Here is a 20,487-nt window from a genome sequence, read left to right as displayed (position 1 = left end):
GGCCCGGTCCGCCCTCCCTCTTATTGGTCCTGAGGGTAAACGTCCTCCAAGTCTGTATCCTGATTGGCGCACATTTTGTCTGGGCCTTCTCCGCCGGCGGGAGCAAGCCCGGGATTTCCAATGCGGCCTTAAAAATATCCGAGCCCGCCTAGCTGAGGCGCGCAGGCAGCAGCCGTTGCTGCGACGCCTCTGGTGTACTAAATCTGGAGGGGAGGTTGGGCCCTCGAAGAGAAGGAGAAGACCCTAAAACCTTGGCTAACGGCGACGTAGCTGGCTTTTTGGAGAGGCCGCCTAACGTTGTGCCACTTCATTGGAATCAGCCTCCGCCCTTTTCAACTGGCTGCTGCGGGGCCAGTGGTGCCGGGAGACGAGGGCGGACGCTCAGGCACGGTTGGAACAGTCTGGGGTGAGTCCGCCTGTGCGCTCTAGACATTTCCTTGGGGTCTGACAAAGCGGCTGTATGAAACCCCGGCGCACTGAGCTCTTCCTTTCCTCTGCATGGTGTGCAGGGCCCTGGCGTGACCCGTGGCTGCGTCTCCACAGCTCCTCCCACGTTACTCTAACTGCGCTCCAGCCACCGACTGCCTTGCTCCAACATGCACTTGTTTTCTTTTGGAATGTGCCTGTCTCCTTCACGTGGTGTTACTGTAAACTTTTTTTTTTTTTTTTGAGACGGAGTTTCCCTCTTGTTGCCCAGTTGCCCAGGTGGAGAGTAGTGGCGCGATCTCAGCTCTCTGTAACCTCCGCCTCCCAGGTTCAAGCGATTCTCCTGCCTCAGCCTCCCGAGCAGCTGGGATTACGGGCGAGCACCACCATGCCCGGCTAATTTTGTATTTTTAGTAGAGATGGGGTTTCACCATGTTGGTCAGGTGATTCTACCCCCTCGGCCTCCCAAAGCGCTGGGATTACAGTTGTGAGCCTCTGCGCCCAGCCGCTAATTTTTTTTTTAAACCCGATGTTTTAACTCTTTTTGCATCTGTACCTGTAAAAGAAAAAAAAATCTAGTGCTTGGGGATTGCTGAGGATGAGATCTGTAAAAGCAAGAGGAGAGGCCCTCAGGGTTCAATATCCTAGTCAATACCAAGCAAACCTATCAACTGGTCCTGAGTCCTGAGCATTGCATTTTCCACCTTAAACAAATAGGTGCTAGTTGTCAAGTTCATCTTACACTATTTCTTAAATCCAGGATTCAGTGGGAGGGGAGAAATGCTTAATCCTTTTCCTCCAAACACTTCGTATTATCTCTTACTCTCCCTCTTTGCCTCAGGGCCTTTGTGCTACCTCTAAGGCACTTTGAATTTGTGGGAGGAAGAAAATGGAATGAACAAAGGAGGGAAGATGACAGAAGTAGGTTGTGGAGATTTGAGTGACTGCCCCTACATCTGCAATATCATAACACTCCTTTAGTGCAGCGGTCCGAACCTTTTTGGCACTAGAGACAGGTTTCATGGAAGACAATTTTTCCATGGCTCAGAGAGGGGTTATGGTTTTGGGATGATTCAAGCGCATTACATTTATTGTGCACTTTATTTCTATTATTACATTGTAACATATAATGAAATAATTATGCAACTCACTGTAATGTAGAATCAGTGGGAGCCCTGAGCTTGTTTTTCTGCAACTAGATGGTCCCATCTGGGGGTGATGGGAGACAGTGACAGATCATCAGGCATTAGATTCTCGTAAGGAGCATGCAACCTAGATCCCTGGCTTGCGCAGTTCACAATAGGGTTCACGCTGTTGTGAGACTCTAACACCCCCGTTCATCCGACGGAAGGCAGAGCTCAGGCAGTAATGCCAGATGGGGAGTGGCTGTAAAAACAGATGAAGCTCCTACGGCTCACCCCCTGCCTTGCGGCCTGGTTCCTAGGTGCCTGTCCATGGCCTGGGGGTTGGGGACCTTTGTTTTAGTGCATATATTCTTTTCTTTCCATAGGAGCAAATTTAATATGCTCAGGTTTTGTCTTATGCCAGCATGACTTTTTCTTTGGCTTTGAATCTCCAATCTGTCTTAGAAACCAAAGAGTAGATGGAATCATTTTTCTTCCAGCTTTGAATCCCCCAGTTCGTTTCTTTTTCTTTTTTTTTTTAATTTTTTTTGAGACACATCTCTCTCTGTAGCCCAGGCTGGGGTGCAGTGGCACAATCTTGGCTCACTGCAACCTCCACCTCCCAGGTTCAAATGATTTTCATGCCTCAGCCTCCTGAGTAGCTGGGACTACAGGCGTGTGCCACCACGCCCAGCTAATTTTTGTATTTTTAGTAGAGACAGGGTTTCATCATATTGGCCAGGCTAGTCTTGAACTCTGACCTCAAGCAATCCGCCGGCCTCCACCTCCCAAAGTGCTGGGATTTCCAGCGTGAGCCACTGTGTGCAGCCCCAATTAGTTTCTTGTTATCCTTTATATTAAATTTTGATCTTTGAAAACGTTTAGTACATAGCAACTTGAAGGATCCACTCCTGAATATTTCATATTTCAAGTGGTATCTTGTGTTCTACCCAACCCTGGTTTTTTTGTGGATTACTTAGTCCTCCAATTTTTCTTAGATCTGATTTAATAATGCTTGTGGTTCCCAGAAATCTACTGAACCCAGGTCAAACTTTAAACAAGAAACTTTAACCAAGACCACTTAAAATACAGTATATAGAGAAAAGTCCTACTCCGCAAACCAAATCTCATCTTAAAAATTTGTTATGGAAAATTTCAAACAAATGTTAAAAAACCATACATAATGAAGCCCAGTGAACTCAATACCAGATTCAGCAATGATTAACTTATGACTAGTCTTGTTGCTTCTATATCACTAACCACATACCTTGTCTTGTATTATTTTGAAGCAAATACCAAGTATCTGAAATCTAAATATTTCAGTATGATCTCTGAAAAATTAAAGGACCTTTTAAAAGCATAACATAATACTATTATCACACCTAAAGTAGTTAATATATTTTCTTACTATCATCAGATATCCAGAGTTCAATTTTCTACTTGTCTTTCTTTTTTTAAAGTTTGCTTAACTGGGTCAGAATTCAGTCAAATCCACATGATATGTCAAATCCATATGTTCTTTAAGTTTCTTTTATTCTTTAAATTTCTCCCTCATTTTTTTCCTTGTAATTTATTTGTTGAAGGAACCAGGTTATTGGTCCTGTACAATCTCCCACAATCTGGATTTTGCTGATTACATCTAAGCGGTGTAGTTGAACATGGCTTCTTTACCTTTTGGTTGCAACACAGCTCTCTTCCGTATGCTTTCCCTAATTAGGTGTTGTTGGTTTATCAACTCATCAACTTCTTTATGAACTCAAATATTGCTTTCAACTGGTTATATCATCATGCTTGTTAACGACTCTTCTTTTTTTGAGACAGAGTCTCGCTCTTGTCGCCCAGGCTGGAGTGCAGTGGCGCGATCTCGACTCACTGCAGCCTCCGCCTGCCGGGTTCAAGTGATTCTCCTGCCTCAGCCTCCTGAGTAGCTGGTATTACAGGCGCGTGCCACCATGCCCAGCTAATTTTGGTATTTTTAATAGAGATGGGGTTTCGCCATGTTGGCCAGGCTGATCTTGAACTCCTAACCTCAGGTGATCTGCCCGCCTTGGCCTCCCGAAGTGTGAGGATTACAGGCGTGAGCCACCGCGCCCGGCCAAGTTAACCACTCCTTTATGATATCTTTGCTTACCTCACCTCTTTGTTGACATTTTCAGACAAACTTTTCAACTATAGTCCTCCCTTATCTGCCTAATTACATCCTGTACCTAATATTTTCAATTCTTCTCTGTTTAAGTCTTCTCAGTATTGGAGGCAGAACAATAATGGCATAAAGAATAACAAAATGAAAATAACCAGCTTTCCCTCGACACTGCTGCTCCCTTCTGTCAGCCTTTTTGTCCATCCTCTCTTCCCTATTTTCTTTGCTCAGTTGCTCCTTAAGTCCCTGCATTCTGGATTCTACCCTCATCAGTATATTCAAACTGTACTTTCAAAGGTCACCAGTGATCTTGGTAGTCAGCTCCAATCGTCTTGCTCAGCCCTCATTCTTTTTTACTTCTTAAAAGTATTTGATAAAAAGGCCAGGCGCGTTGGCTCACGCCTGTAATCCCAGCACTTTGGGAGGCCGACGTGGGTGGATCGTGAGGTCAGGAGATCGAGACCATCCTGGCTAACACGGTGAAACCCCGTCTCTACTAAAACTACAAAAAATTAGCCAGGCATGGTGGCCAGCGCCTGTAGTCCCAGCTACTCGGGAGGCTGAGGCAGGAGAATGGCGTGAACCTGGGAGGCGGAGCTTGCAGTGAGTCGAGGAGATGGCACCACTGCAGTCCAGCTTGGGCGACAGAGCGAGACTCTGTCTCCAAAAAAATAAATAAATAAATAAAATAATAAATAAAAAATTAAAAAAAGTATTTGATAATCAGTTCTGCAAATATTTAATGAACACCTGTGGTAAGTACTGTGCTGTCTTGGTGATTTGATAGTGAATAAAAAGGCACAATTTCTGCCCTTATGGAGCTGTTGGTCTGATAGGAGAAATTGACATTGATCAAACAATCACAAATTACAGTTGTCCCTCAGTATAATCTGGGTATTGGTTTCAGGGCCCCTGCATATACCAAAAATCCATGCATACTTAAGTCCTAAAGTTAGACCTACAGAACCCACTTATATGAAAAGGTTGGCCCTCTGTATACCCAGGTTTCACATCTCTCAAATACTGTATTTTCCATTGCCTTTTGTTGAAAAAAATTCACGTATAAGTGAACCTGTGAAGTTCAAACTTGTGTTGTTCAAGAGGCAACTGTATTATAAAATTACAGTTGTGTTCAATGCTAAGGAAAGGCAAATGGTTCAATGAGAACATTTAATAATAGGGAGATTTGGCATAGTGTCACTGAACCAAGAATTGAAGGATAAGTAGGTGAAAGGACGTGGAGGGAAGTGAAGAGGGTGAAAGGAGTTTGCTAGGTAGCGGGAAAAGCATACTCAAAGGTCTATAAGAATGGAAGAGTCAAGAAACAGAAAGACCAGCAAAGAAAATAATGGTAGAGATGAGACTGAGAAATAGGCAGGGGTCAAATCGTGCAGGTCCTGTAGGCCAAGGCAAGAGATTTGATAAGAGCTATAGAAACTGAAGTGTTTTAAGCAGGGTTGGGGCATGGCTAATTAGTCAGATAAGGGCTACATATTCAGTTTTGCATTTGAAATTATCTGTTGGCAGCACCGAGGAGAATGGATTTGAAGAGGGGAAGATTGTATGTGAAGTCCAAGTGGGAGATAGTTGCATTATTCCAGGTGGAAGACTGTGGTAGTTTAGGCTAGGAGGATAATAGCCAGAGATTTCAAGAAGGGGATAGAGATAGTTAGTTGCTAGAACTCATGATGACTTGAAATGGATTGACTGGGGTTGGGATGTGAAAGAGAGGCAGGTCATGGATTATTCATAGGATTCCTGTTTGTGCAGCTGAATTCTGTTTTCTGAGATAGGGAATACAGGAAGAAAACTGTTTTGAGAGGCAGAGTTAGATTTTGGGCATGTGGAATTTGAGATACCCTGGGGACCTCCAGGTGGAGATAAAAGTAGGTAGAATATAAGCTCATATTATGGTATCATATTATCTAGGCACAAATTCTGCCTCCTCTACTCCCTGGTTTATGATAAGGACAAGTTACTTAGCCTACTTTTAAGAAGTAAAAAAGAATGAGGACTGAGCATGGAGCTTAGATGAAACATATGGCCTGGAGATATGGATGTATGACTCATTTGCATATAGGTGGATGTAGTTTAAGTAAAGGGTAAGAACAAAGTCTTCCAGGGAGAAAGTGCAGAATGAAAGAAGGCAGCCTGTGTGGTACCAAGTGTGTTCACTGCCTTCTCCTGAAACTCTCATTCGTGGAACTCTGAGAGTACCCTGTCCTGGCTCTCCTCCCACCTCTTTTCTGCCACTCAACTATTGCTGTACCCCAAGTATTGATCATTTCCTTTTTTTTTTTTTTTTAAACCTTGGAGAGCTTAATGGTTTTGTTGCTTCCACTATCCATTTTATGTGGAGTAATTTCAAAATCTGTATTTCCAATCCTTACCTCTTTCCTGAGTTTCTAATATCTACCTTAGCTGTATTCTAGAATTTCTACATAGATGTCTTTTCATCTTCCCAAATGCAACATATCTGAATTTTTTTTGTTTTTTGTTTTTTTTTTTTTTGAGACAGAGTCTTGCTCTGTCGCCCAGGCTGGAGTGTAGTGGCGCAATCTCAGCTCACTGCAAACTCCGCCTCTTGGGTTCACGCCATTCTCCTGCCTCAGCCTCCCAAGTAGCTGGGACTGCAGGTGCCTGCCACCACGCCTGGCTAATTTTTTTGTGTTTTTAGTAGAGACGGGATTTCACCATGTTATCCAGGATGGTCTCAATCTCCCGACCTCATGATCCGCCTGCCTCGGCCTCCCAAATATCTGAAATTTTTATTACTCATCTTTCCTCTCTGGATTCACCTTGCGATTCCCCTGTTTCTATCTGTGGTATTAATCACTCCCAACACTTAAGCATTTTTTACTCTTTCTCATCCCCATTTTTCTAATAAACATTACATTATTCAGCTTTATTTCTCTCCATTTCCTTTTTGCTATTAATTACTAGTTCAGTCCTAATTATTTCATTCTTGGATTCTTTCAGTAACACATTTAATAATATGGGAGGACATGACTATCAAAAGATACGATTACAGCAAATTTAGCTTCAAGTTCAAATTGGCTTTTATTTGTGATTCCAGAATCAAACAACACCTCATTTTATAAAATAGTGTTCAGATGAAGTGAGCAGAGGAGTTTGGCTTCATAGGCAGAAAAGGGTAGAAGAAAGCAGAAATGGAACAAAAAGTAGATTGGTCGGTTCAAAATTTCTTTCCTTATAGTGTTAAAACAGGGAACATCCTCATCATGCTAGCTTAGGTAATCCGTACTCCTGATTGGCTGCTATGAATCTTCTGTTTTTGGAAAACTGGCCTGTTTCAGAGGTCAGTTTGATTACGTGGCACCTAATGTGAACGACTTCATTCTGGTTTGTTTGGTCTTTTGGAACCTTGTGCAGGAAGCTAGTCCAAACAGTGGCCTCCCATACTTTGTTTACATGGCATAGTTCAGAATATAAGCTCATATTATGGTGTCATATTATCTAGGTACAAATTCTGCCTTCTCTACTCCCTAGTTTGTGATAAGGACAAGTTACTTAGCATCTCTTTGACTCAATTTTCTCACTTATAAAATGGGGATAATACACTTGAGCATGGGAGGTAGAGGCTGTAGTGAGCTATGATCACACCACTGCACTCTAGCCTGGACGACATCTCACCCAGGCTAGAAATCTCACCTTTGAAATCTCTTAAATAAGAGTGGCTTTTGAATGCTAGTGAGATGACTGGTTGCAGGATGGGGGCTGGTCACCAGAAAGACCGAGGCATGACGAGAGTTGGGACTTTCAGCCCCATCTCCCGGCCACCAGGGAGGGGAGAGAGGCTGCAGACTGAGTTGATCACCAATGACCAGTGTAATCAATCATGCCTATGTAATAAAGTTTCCATAAAAAGTTAAAAGGATAGCTTGTGGGGAGCTTCTGAATAGCTGAACATATAGAGGTTCCTTGAGGGTGGCATGCTCAGAGAGGGCATGGAAGCTTCATACCCCCCTCACATGCCTTGCCCTGTGTACCTCTTCCAGCTGGCTGTTCATCTGTATCCTTTGTAATATCCTCCGTAATTAGTGAGTTGATGTAAGTAAAATGTTTGCCTGAGTTCTGTAAGCTGCTCTAGCAAGTTAACTGAATCTGAGGAGGGGGTTGTAGGGGCTCCCAATTTATTGCTGGTCAGTCAGAAGTATGGGTGACAATCTACTACTTGTGACTGGCATCTGAAGCGGGGGGAATTCTTGTGGGCCTGAGCCCTCAACCTGTGGGATCTGACCCTATTTCCAAGTATATAGAATCATAATTGAACTAGCAGACACCCAGCTGATGTCCACTGTAGAGCTGATTGCTTGGTATGTGGGGAAATAACTCCCACACATGTGGTGTGGGAAGTGTTGTGTTGAGTGGTATGTGAGAGTGGAGGGGAAAAAATGTTCACTAATTCAATTTCCTTTGTAGGGTTGTGGTGAGAATTAAATTAAAAAGTGCATGTTAGCACAGTGTCTACCAAGTAATAATAACTAAATACATTATAGATATTGTATAGTATTGTTATTCTTTATTCTTACTCTTATTAGATGAATAGCTCCCTGCCTTCCCTTATATCTCTCTTGGCTCAATCCATCCTACGTCATTGCCAGATGAATCTTCCTAAAACTTTAATCGAGTTATTCTGCTTAAGCACTTGCAGTGACTTCTCTTTGCCAGAGTAAATTCAGTTTGCCTGGGTTCCTGCACAATCTGGAGCCATCGTGCCTTTTCAGTCTTATTTCCCCTCTCCTCAAGTCCTCTACTCTAGCTAGTTTTGTTTCTTCGCTGTCCTGAAAGCCACTTGGTTTATTTAACTCTGTGCCCTATACTGCCTTCTTTATCTAGATTGACCTCTCCTCTCTTTCCAAATCCTATGGAGCTCTTGAATTCTCAGCTCCAACTCACCTCTTCTACCAAGCCCTGCCTAACTACCCTTAAGCCATCGGAATCTGACCATCTTTGAAATTTTTGTAGCACTTGCTTTTATTTGTCATTTAACATCTACAACATTTAGATTGAGACTGTTACTATTCTGTTTAGTCTTATCTTTTCTTCTTGAGATGCTCATTCCTTTCCAATCTTACTTTCTGATATTTCATAATGTGAACCCTTCACCAGTATGTTTACTAAACACTCAAATGTCAGCTCTGATGGTGATGGACAATCAAAAATGTCTCCAGACATCACCAAATGTCCACCGTGGGGTCAACATATCCAGGATTGAGAATCAGCATCTAGTATTCACAACATCTAGCATTGCTACACGATGATGAAGAGATGATGTACATTTCCACTGATAGTCATACACGGCCTTCTCTGTTTATGTCTTTCCAGCAATCACAAAGGCAGTGTGTTATACAGGAAACAGCAACAAAGGATCAGGAATCAGGAGACTAAAGTTCTGGTCTCAGTAATTTGCTCTCATAATTTGGATAAGTTAGTCGGTCTGTGTTTCAGCTACTTCACCTACAAAATAAGTAGTTAAATGAGATATTGTTAATTGCTTCCATTCTAAAATTCTTTTCTTCTTAAATCTATTTTTTAAAGGCCAACTCATTTTTCTCAGTTATTCTTACTTACATATTAAGCATTTTTACTCATAATTTGCCTTACTGTTATTACTTTTCCAAGTATATATGTCTTATTCTCTCAAGAATATTAAGCTTTTTGGGGCACCATATGTCTTATATTTGTTGTTATTCATAACATCTAGTATTGCCACATGTACAATGAAAATCAAGTTTGGTTGAATTAATTTTGCTTTATTTTCATTTTTGGTAATTTTAGCCTTTATCCCTCAGGAGAAGAACATTTAGTTACTACCTTTCACTTAGTAATTTATTTCACTTAGTTCCTGTCCTGAAATTACTAATAATCAATGAGATTCCTCATTTGGGAGGGACAGATATTGTAAATGTTGATGCAGAGTGAAAGATATTAATGTTGTAAATCAGGGTTTCTCAACCTCAGCACTATTGACGTTTTTGTCTTGATACTTCTTTTTTTGTTTTTAATTTAATTTAATTTAATTTAATTTACTTTATTTTATTTTTGAGATGGAGTCTCACTCTGTCGCCCAGGCTGGAGTGCAGTGGTGCAATCTTGGCTCACTGAAAGCTCCGCCTCCCGGGTTCACGCCATTCTCCTGCCTCAGCCTCCCGAGTAGCTGGGACTACAGGCACCCGCCACCACGCCCGGGTAATTTTTTCTATTTCTAGTAGAGGCGGGGTTTCACTGTGTTAGCCAGGATGGTCTTGATCTCCTGACCTCATGATCCGCTCACCTCGGCCTCCCAAAGTGCTGGGATTACAGGCGTGAGCCACCCACCCAGCCTTGTCTTGATACTTCTTTGTTATGGGGGCTGTTCTGTGCATTTTAGGATGTTTGGCAGCATTCCTGGCCTCTACCCACTAGATGCAGCAGCACTCTTTCTATTGTGACCATCAAAAATGTCTCTAGACATCACCAAAAGTCTACTGTGGGAGTTACAGCATCCAGGATTGAGAATCAACTATTTTAAATAAAAGGAAGACTAGACACGCCAGATTGTGAATGAGGTTTTCTTGTATTTCTTTTTTTTTTTTTTTAAATTTTACTTTAAGCTCTGGGATACATATGCGGAATGTGCAGGTTTGTTACATAGGTATTCATGTGCCATGGTGGTTTGCTGCACCTATCAACCCGTCATCTAGGTTTTAAGCCCCACATACATTAGGTATTTGTCCTAATGCTCTCCCACCCCTTGCCCCCCACCCCCTGACAGGCCCCCATGTGTGATGTTCCCCTTCCTGTGTCCATATGTTCTCACTGTTCAACTCCCACTTATGAGTGAGAACATGCAGTGTTTGGTTTTCTGTTCTTGTGTTAGTTTGCTGAGGATGATGGTTTCCAGCTTCATCCATGTCCCTGCAAAGGACATGAACTCGTGAATGAGGTTTTCTTTATATCATATTTCTTTGTATCTGATTTACTTCTTAAATTTTTAGAAATAAAAGATCCTCTGTCACTTTATCCAATTATCTCCACTGGTAACATCTTGCAAAACTACAGTGCAATATCACACAAGGATATTAACATTGATAAGGTCAAGATAAAGAACAAAGTTCCCTCATGTTGCCATTTTATATCCACACCCAATGTCTTTCCACCCTGACTTCCTATTTAAATGGAATCATACAGTATAGAACTTTTTGGGATTTTTTTTTTCACTCAAAAAATTATCTGGAGATTCATCCAGGTTGTTGTTCTTTTCCATTGTTGAGCAGTATTCCATGGCTTGGATGCATCACAGTTTGTTTAAACATTTACCCGCTGGGGGACATCTGGATTATTTCCATTTTTTTTTTTTTTGCAATTTTGAACAGTGTTACTATAAACATTCACATACAGATTTTTGTATGAGTATGTTTTCATTTCTCTGGGATAAATGCTCAAGAGTACAGTTGCCTGGCTATATGGTAGTTGCATGTTTAGTTTTAAAAGAAACTGCCAAACTAATTTATTTTCATGTACATTTTACATTCCCATCAGTGGTGTATGAATGATGCAGTTTTTGTGCATCCTCACCAGCATTTGGTATTGTCAGTTTTTAATTTCAGCCACCCTCTAGGTATGTAGTAACATTTCATTGTGGTTTTAATCTACATTAAATTCAATGTAGCTAATAATGTTGAAAATCTTTTCATGCATTTGTTATTTGAATATTCTCTTTAGTGAACTGTTTTCATGTCTTTTGCTAATTTTCCAGTTGTATTATTTATTTTTTTAATGTTGAATTTTCAGAGTTCTTTATATATTCTAGATACTAGTCTTTTGCCAAATAGGTGGTATGAAAATATTTTCTCCTGGTCTATAGGTTGTATTTTTATGCCCTTAATAGTGCCTTTCACCAGGCAAAACTTTTAAAATTTATTAAGTCCAATTAATTAATTTTTCCTTTTATGGATCATACATTTAGTGGAAAGTCTAAGAACTCTTAGTTCCAAATCCCCAAAATTTTCTCCTTTTTTTCTAAAAGTTTTATATAGTTTTACATTTTATATATTTAAGTCTGTGATCCATCCTGAGTTAGTTTTTGTATAAGGAGGATATGGTTTGGATATGGTTTGTTTGTCTCCACCAAAACTCATGTTGAAATTTGATCCCCTCTGTGGTGATGTTGGGCTGTGGGACCTAGTGGGAAGTGTTTGGGTTTTGGGGGTGGATCCCTCATGAAATGGCTTTGCATTCTCACTCTGGCAACACAGGAATGGATTAGTTCCCATAAGAGTGGGTTGTTATAAAGCCCAGATGCTCTTCAGGTTTTCTCTCTTTGTACCTGTTCTCTTCTCTTTTGACCTTGTCTGCCATGTTATGACACCCTCACCAGAAGCCAGGGTGGCCATGTCCTTGAACTTCCAAGCCTGCAGAACCATGAGCTAAATAAACCTCTTTTCTTTCTAAATTACCCAATCTCAGGTGTTTAGAGAATGGTTTACCCTTAGAGAATGGTTCTGGTGAACTTCTGGATTTAAAATCTCCTTACTAATTAAGTACTGTTTTAACTGGGGGCAGAATGTGTGCCTTAAAAGAACGTAGGGACCTAATGGCTGTTTTCCTGCTGATGGGACAGTATCAGAACTAAAATTTGGCTTTGGAGGACATTTTACTCCTAATTGATGAAGGCAGAGTTTTCCCATTCACAGAAGGGGCATAAAGCCTGGTCTCTAATATAGGGGTGCAAAAAGGGAGGAGAATTGGGAGGCTAGAGTGTTACAGCAATGGACCAACGCTGTGCCTCATGGAGAGGATTCCTATTCCACTAGGTGGCGACGTTGACCTAGAAATACCGTGCGCTTCCCAGAGGAAGGGTAGAGGGAGAAATGCTTATTGAGAAAGGCTCTTTGCTCCTAGAAAATGACAGAAAACAGCATTCCCTTGTGCTATATTCTCAGTTACTATGGCATTCGCTAATCTTTCCTAACAGGACTATTTCCCTGAACTGTAAAAATTCTCAAACACTGCATACACAGAGAGGATAGGAGACATGGCATTTGCAGATAGGAAATGAGGAAATTTCGCGATAGGACAGCTGTAGATCCTGTTGCGGACACCCAGCCGGGCAGTTGGAGGCGGGGTCAGTCCAGAAGCCTTCAGATAACACCAGGGTGTAGCCCTGGCGAGAAATCTTTAGTTGCTTCAGGACCTTTTCTAGCCCCACGCGACGGCTAGGTCCTCCGTGAGAGAAAACTGGTTCGAGAAGCATGGCCAACATTCCCAATGATCCGTGAGTATTGAGAAGTTCTCCATGTTCTCCCAAGCAAGCCTAACATCTGAGACTTCCAGGATGGCGGCCGCCCTATTAGCATTTAGGTGGCTATAGGATGCCCATTGTTTGAATTTAAGATGGAGGCCGACAGCCTCCAAATGAAAGGACAGAGTTGAAAGTTAAGTTCTGCGCCTGTACTCACCCCTCTGATGAATATACCTTCTGTTCTGATTCTGATCCTGGGCGAGTCCCCACAATGAAGTGGTGTTGTTTGTCTGGGGAAATAACTGAGGTTCGTTGTCTCGCGCTAAGGAGAACAAAGATGTGGGCACACACGGAATGGGTTTAAGAGCAGAAAGTTTAATAGGTGAAAGAAACAAGAGGAAAGCTCCCCTGTGTAGAGGAAGGGGGTTCCGAAGGGATCTCCCAGGTTGCGGTGGGAAGCGGCTGGTTTTATAGAGGGCTTGAGGAGGCAGTATCTGATTTACATAGGGCCTAGGGATTTAGTTGGACGAAGTGTGGCATTTACATAGTCCACAAAGAGGCTGGCCATCCCACCCTAATCTTTCTTTTATTAGGCAGATGTGGTTTCCACCTGGTCGGTGCCATGACACCAGCACACATGGCGACAAGGAGAAGGGAGAAGAAAACCTCTATGTTGTATATACCTGGCTTTTGGCATAGCTGCCGGGATTCACCTGTGCAAGTTTCCAGCTTGCTTATCTATGCTTGCAGCTTGATTTTTCAGGCTACTTTCTGTTAGAAAAGAAACGATTTGGGGGCTGCTTTCTATTAAAAGAAAAACCTTACCAAGGACTCCTGTACCCTCACTATCTGCCTAAATAATTTCTTAACGCCTATATTATTCCCTTTAAATAGATTTTTTTGTGGTGTTTGTCTTATTGTTATTAGGTTATGAGAATTCATTATATATTCAAGAAATATAGAATTCATTATATAAAGATAGTTTAATAAATTAAATATAAATATATAATTTATTACATAGTCAGGAAATATATTCAGTCCTTTTTGGGAAATGTTTTCTCTCAGTCTATAGTTTGTCCTTTGTTATACTTAACAGTATGTTTTTTAGAGCAGAAGGTTTTACTTTAAAAAATTGTTAATATTATTTTGACTGATATCTTTGGCTAGAACATTACTGGTGTATAGAAATGGCGCTGATATCTGTACATTAATTTTGTATCCTTAAACTTTAACTGAATTCATTTGTCAAATCTAAGCGATTTTTGGTGGAGTCTTTTAGGGTTTTCCAAATATAAGATTATATCGTCAGTGAACAGGGATAATTTGACTTCCTCTTTTTTAATTTGGATGTCTTTTATATTTTTCTCTTGTCTGATTGCTTTGGTGAGGACTTCCAGTACCATGTTGAATAAGAGTGGTGAAAGTAGGCAACTTTGTCTTGTTCCAGTTCTTAGAGGGAATGCTTTCAACTTTTTCCCATTTGGTATGATGTTAGCTATGAGTTTATTATATGTGACTCTTATTATTTTGATGTACATTCCTTTGATGCCTAGTTTGGTGAGGGTTTTTATGATAAAGAGATGCTTAATTTTATCAAATGCTTTTTTAGCATCTATTAGATGATCATATGATTTTTGTTCTTAATTCTGTTTATGTGATGTATCTTATTTGTTGATTTGCAAATATTGAACCATTCATGCATTTCTGGTATAAAAGTCACTTGATTGTGGTGTATTATCTTTTCAATGTGTTGTTGAATTTGGTTTGCTGATGTTAAATACAGTGAATTCTAAATTTTTCTTCAAATGATCAGTATGTCAGTATGTTCAGTTCTTTGTTCTCCATTTTAAAGTTTAACTTCCTCATTCTCCTCATCTCCTTGCCTGTAGTTTCAGTAAACAACCTTTTACACCAGTTCTCATCAGTAGTTCACATCTGTTCCCCTGCTCACCTGCTCTGCCCTGAGTCACTCCTGGTCACCTGCTCTGTCCTGAGTCACCTCTGGTCACCTGCTCTGACCTGAGTCACCTTTAGTCACCTGTTCTGTAACCATCCTTCCCGCCAAAACTGCTCACCCCACCACTCTGGTTCATACCCCTGCTCTCTTTAAAATAGCCAGTCAGAATTAGCTTAGACTGTGTGGTTCAACCCTTGCCAACAGGGGAATGACACAGCAATAGGGGCTACCTGCATCAGGGATAAGACCCCCTTCTCCTTCTTTGTTCAGGTGTGCTCTTGCCATTGCTCCATCTGTGAGATGCACCCTTCTACAGAAGTAAATTGCCTTGCCGAGAAAATTTATGCTCGAGTGCTGTTTCTTTTGCAGCACTGAAATACAAATACAAATTTGAGGGCTTGTCCAGGATTCCCATTCTCTTCTGGGGAGGGTCTAGATCTCTCCCGTGAGGAGGCGTGCCCGCTGCCTTGTTGCAGTGGCCTCAGGGGTAAGGAATCAAGACCCACGTAGTGTGACGAATAAACCCAGACTCTCAGCAATGCAGAAAGAAACCAGCTGGCGACTTGGGGGAAAGGATCCTCACATACAACTGCGACCAGGTAACTCTGTGCACAGACCAAGGTAAGAAATGTCGCAGGGACAACAAAATACTTCCTTGGTGGTGGGGATATTCTGGGGGTTGAAAGTGTGCGTGAATGCAAGGAGCCTCCAGCAGGTGGGGCTAAAGGATAGGCGAGACATCTCTAATATGAGCGATTGAGTCTAATAGCCCCAGCAAGCCTCCAGAGAAGGCTAGGCGAGACATCTTTAATACGAGAGATTGAGCCTAACCAGGACCCAATGTGGGAAATACCCCAAGAAAGACAAGGAGCAAGAAGGATAAAGATGGTAATAAGGATATTCCCCTTGATAGCCCCCTAGATCTCATGTTAAAATACTGGAAGGATAATGAAGGGACTAAACATAAGAAGAAACAACAAATGATAAAATATTGTTGTTTTATTTGGACTCAGGGCCCTATCCTCAAACCCTCAATCTTCTGGCCAAAGTTTGGGTGGAATGAGAATGTAATGTGCTAGCTTCTAATTCAAAATGTTAATGATAAAAGTCCAGTTTCTCAAGAAGAACAGGTCTTTGTTGGAGGCAGGGACCTGTCCTTCTTTTTTCCTTAAAAACAACTAGGGAAGAGCCCAATCTTGCACCTCAAAATGAAAAGTCAGAGGAGCCAATTCCCATGCCTAAAGACTCCAGCGCATGGGACCCCCTAGACCATCTATGCCTGCTCAGTGTCCCCAATCTTTCCCCTCAGACAGCTGCTGCTGCCTCAGATTCCATTCCAAATCCTTCTTCTGTTCACGTTATCCCTCCTTCTTATAACCCTGACTCTTGGGAATTACCATCCCAAGAGCCTGTTCTCTCCCAACCTAAATACCCCTCTCTGAAAGTACTCCAGTGTGAAGTAGAACATTGTAAAAAAGATAATCAGAATTTCCCATTTCCCTCCGCACCTAAGGAGTCAGCCTTGACTCTCTTTCCCTTAAAAGAGGTACCAAAAGGAGGGGGAGCCATTGGCTTTATAAATGCTCCCTTAACCAGTTCAGAAGTCCAGAATTTAAAAAAGGAGCTTAAGCCACCACTAGATGACCCTTACGGAGTGTCAGATCAAATTGATCAATTCTTAAGACCTCAGTTATATACTTGGGTCAAGTTAATGTCCATCTTGGGCATCCTCTTTTCAGGGGAAGAAAGGAGTATGATTCATAGGGCTGCTATGGTAGTTTGGGAACATGAGCATCCTCCTGGTCAAAACGTTCCTACCGTGGAACAGAAATTCCCTGCCCGAGACATCTGGTGGGACAATAACAATGCAGATCACCGGGAAAACATGCAGGACCTAAGAGCGATGATAATAAAAGGAATTCGGGAATCAGTACCCCAAACCCAAAATCTTTCTAAAGCATTTGATATACAATAGGAAAAGGATAAAGGGCCTATGAGATTCCTAGACAGACTGAAGGAGCAAATGAGACAATATGCAGGCTTCAATTTGAATGATCCCCTTGGGCAAGGAATGTTAAAACTCCAATTTGTCATTAAAAGTTGGTCAGACATTTGAAAAAAATTACAAAAGATAGAAAATTGGGTAGACTGGCCCCTAAGTGAACTTCTCAGGGAAGTTCAAAAGATATATGTGAGGAGAGATGAAGAAAAGCAGAAACAAAAGACAAAACTTATGTTATCCACCTTCCAACAGATGGCTCCAAACCCATGTACTTTTAAACAGAACTTCCAGGGAGCCAGAAACTATAAAAGGTCCAAACCCTCCTTTAAAGGACCCCAGCCTCCATCTGGAGGACTAAGACCAAGGGGTTTATCAGGCCCCCTAAAGGGTGTGGGGGAGCAAGGTCAAAGAATCCCAGAACTGAGAGGGAGGAAGTGTAAGATAGGTGCTACCAATGCAGAAGAACAGGTCACTTCAAGAGAGAATGTCCCGAACTAAGAAAGGAGAAAGAAGCCCTTCCACTCATGACTTTCGAGGAAGAATAGGGGGGTCAGGGGCTCTGTCTCTTTTATCTTGAGTCCCACCAGGAGCCCTTGATAAATTTGGAGGTGGGACCTAAACATGAGCTTGTCACCTTTTTAGTCAATTCAGGGGCTGCTCACTCCTCTGTTTGTCCATCTCCTCGATGGACAGTCTTGCCCCAAGACAGACTCCCCTAATCTTTTTGGCCAAATTTTAGAACAAGTGTTAGAAAAAGTGGTCATCCCAAAGCAAATATGCTTGCTCTAGTACATGGATGATATTCTTATATCTGGTGAAGATCTAAAGAAGGTAACTGACTTCTCTACACATATTCTTAACCATCTGCAGTTCAAGGGGCTATGAGTCTCAAAAGGAAAGCTTCAGTATGTAGAGCCTGACGTTAAATATTTAGGCCACTTAATAAGTGCAGGCAAGTGAAGAATAGGGCCCGAATGAATTGAGTGAATCATGCCCCTACCCTTGCCTCAAACTAAACAAAAACACAAGAAATTTTTAGGGTTAATTGGATACTGCTGCTTACGCATTGACACGTATGCACTATACAGTAAACTGTTATATCAAAAACTTGCCCAGGAGAAGCCTGACCATCTCCTGTGGACTCCTGAGGAAGTTGATCAGGTCGAAGAGCTGAAAAAAGACTCATAACCACCCCTGTTTTAGCCTTACCTTCCCTAGAGAAGCCATTCCACCTTTTGTCAATGTGAACAATGGAGTAGCGTTAGGAGTGCTTACTCGAGAACACAGAGGCTGTCGGCAGCCCATGGCCTTTCTGCCAAAAGTCTTAGATCTGGTTACTTGTGGATGGCCTCAATGCATCCAGTCCATTGCTGCTACAGCAGTATTAGTTGAAGAAAGTAGAAAGTTAACCTTTGGAGGAAAATTGACAGTACGCCTCACCAAGTTAGAACTGCCTTAAACCAGAAGGCAGGGAGATGGCTTACTGACTCAAGAATCTTAATGTATAAGGCCATTCTGTTAGAAAAAGATGATTTAACATTAACCACTGATAATTCACTTAACCCAGCAGGTTTCCTAACAGGGGATCCAAATCTAAAGAGTTTAGATTTAATTGATTACCATACAAAAGTCTGACCAGACCTAGGAGAAACTCCCTTCAGGACAGGATGACACTTGTTTATAGATGGTTCCTCCTGGGTGATTGAGGGAAAAAGACACAGTGGGCATTCAGTAATTGATGGAGAAACTCTCATAGAAATAGAGTCAGGAAAATTGCCTAATAAGTGGTCTGCTCAAACATATGAGCTGTTTGCACTCAGCCAAGCCTTAAAGTACTTACAGAACCAGGAATGAACCATCTATACCGATTCTAAGTATGCCTTTGGAGTGGCTCATACATTTGGAAAAATTTGGACTGAATGAGGTCTCATTAATAGTGAAGGTCAAGACCTTGTTCACAAGGAGCTAATCACCCAAGTATTGAATAACCTTCAGTTGCTGGAAGACATAGCTATTGTCCATGTTCCCGGACACCAGAAAGGCCTTTCTTTTGAAAGTCAAAGAAATAACCTAGCAGATCACATGCCAAACAGGCTGCTGTCTCCTCTAAAGCGCCTATTTTCCACTTAACTCCCTACCTTCCTCCTCCTACCGTAATCCCCATTTTCTCTTCCACTGAAAAATAAAAACTAATAAAAATAGGCACTAAAGAGAATTCAGACAGAAAATGGATATTGCCAGACCAGAGAGAAATGATGAAGGAAATCTTATCCCAACTACATCAAGGGACCCACTGGGGACCCCAGGCCTTGTGTGATGCAGTTCTCGGAGGTTATGGGTGTATAGGAATTTGTACCCTGGCCAAACAAGTTACAGATAGTTGCTTGGTATGTAAGAAAACTAATAAACAAACTTTGGCAATTGAGACAGGATATAAAGATGCGAATGCCTGGTTGGAATGGATCAAGCATTCTGTCCACACTTTAAACAGAAGGAATTGTTATGCTTGTGCCCACGGCAGGCCAGAGGCCCAGATTGTCCCCTTTCCACTAGGATGGTCCTCCAGTCGACCAGGCATGGGCTGTATGGTAGCTTTTTTCCAGGATTCCACAGCCTGGGATAACAAGCCATGCCAAACTCTCTCTCTGCTATATCCTAAAGTTCGACACCCTGTGGGTCAGCCCCTGAGGGCCATCCAGCCTCCATCTCCCAAAACTAAGTTCACTTCATGTCTGTCACGACAAGGAGGAAACTTAGCGTTCCTTGGAGACTTCAGCCTTCCAAGTAGCTGGGATTACAGGCACCTGCCACCACGCCTGGCTAATTTTTGTATTTTTAGTAGAGATGGGGTTTCACCATATTGGCCAGGCTGTTCTCGAACTCCTGACCTTGTGATCTGCCCCGCCTTGGCCTCCCAAAGTGCTGGGATTACAGGTGTGAGCCACCACGCCCAGCCTACAATACACTTCTAATCCCTGAATATGGGATAGATTTCCATTTTTTGTTTTCTTTAATTTCTTTCATCAGTGTTTTATAGTTTCCAGTATATAGATTTTTTACTTCCTTGGTTAAACTTACACCTACATATTTAATTTTTTTGTTGCTATTTTAAATAGGATTATTTTCCATTAATTTCTCTTTTAGATAGTTCATTTTTAGTACATAGAAATGCTACTGATTTTTGTATGTTGATTTTGTGTCTTGCAACTTTGTCGAATTCATGTATTAGTTCTTTTGTAGAATCTGTACAGTTTCTACAAACTGTAGAATTTTTTGTAGAATCTGTACAGTTTCCCATATATAAAATTATGTCATCAGCAAATAGAGACAATTTCACTTCTTCCTTTTTTTTTTTTTAAAGAAATTAGGATGCCTTTGACTTCTTTCTCTTGCCTAATTTCTTTTGCTAGAAATTCCAGTACCATGTTGAAAAGAAATGGTGAGAGTGGGCATCTTTGTTTTGACCCAATCATGGAGGAAAAGCTTAAAACTTTTCACCATTGAGAATGATGGTAGCTCCAGATTTGTCACATATGGCTTTATTGTGTTGTGGTCCATTCCCTCTACATCTAATGTGTTGAGAGTTTTTGT

General features: G+C 41.6%; 1 protein-coding gene across 2 annotated transcripts in view; it reads left to right on the top strand.

The window, feature by feature from the left end:
* Positions 1 to 297: 297 nt before the first annotated feature.
* PATE2 (prostate and testis expressed 2) overlaps positions 298 to 20,487 on the top strand; it is a 110,365-nt gene continuing 90,175 nt past the window's right edge. Inside the window, exon 1 of one of the 2 annotated variants that reach the window (XM_055356345.2) lies at positions 298 to 406. The gene's annotated coding sequence lies outside the window, so the exon portion shown is untranslated. The remainder of the gene's footprint in view (positions 407 to 20,487) is intronic. The other variant, XM_004052387.5, reaches the window with a different exon arrangement.

The sequence above is a fragment of the Gorilla gorilla genome, chromosome 9 (assembly GCF_029281585.2).
Source record: "Gorilla gorilla gorilla isolate KB3781 chromosome 9, NHGRI_mGorGor1-v2.1_pri, whole genome shotgun sequence".
NCBI classification, from domain to species: Eukaryota; Metazoa; Chordata; class Mammalia; order Primates; family Hominidae; genus Gorilla; species Gorilla gorilla.
This window is presented reverse-complemented; position numbering and strand designations above follow the sequence as displayed.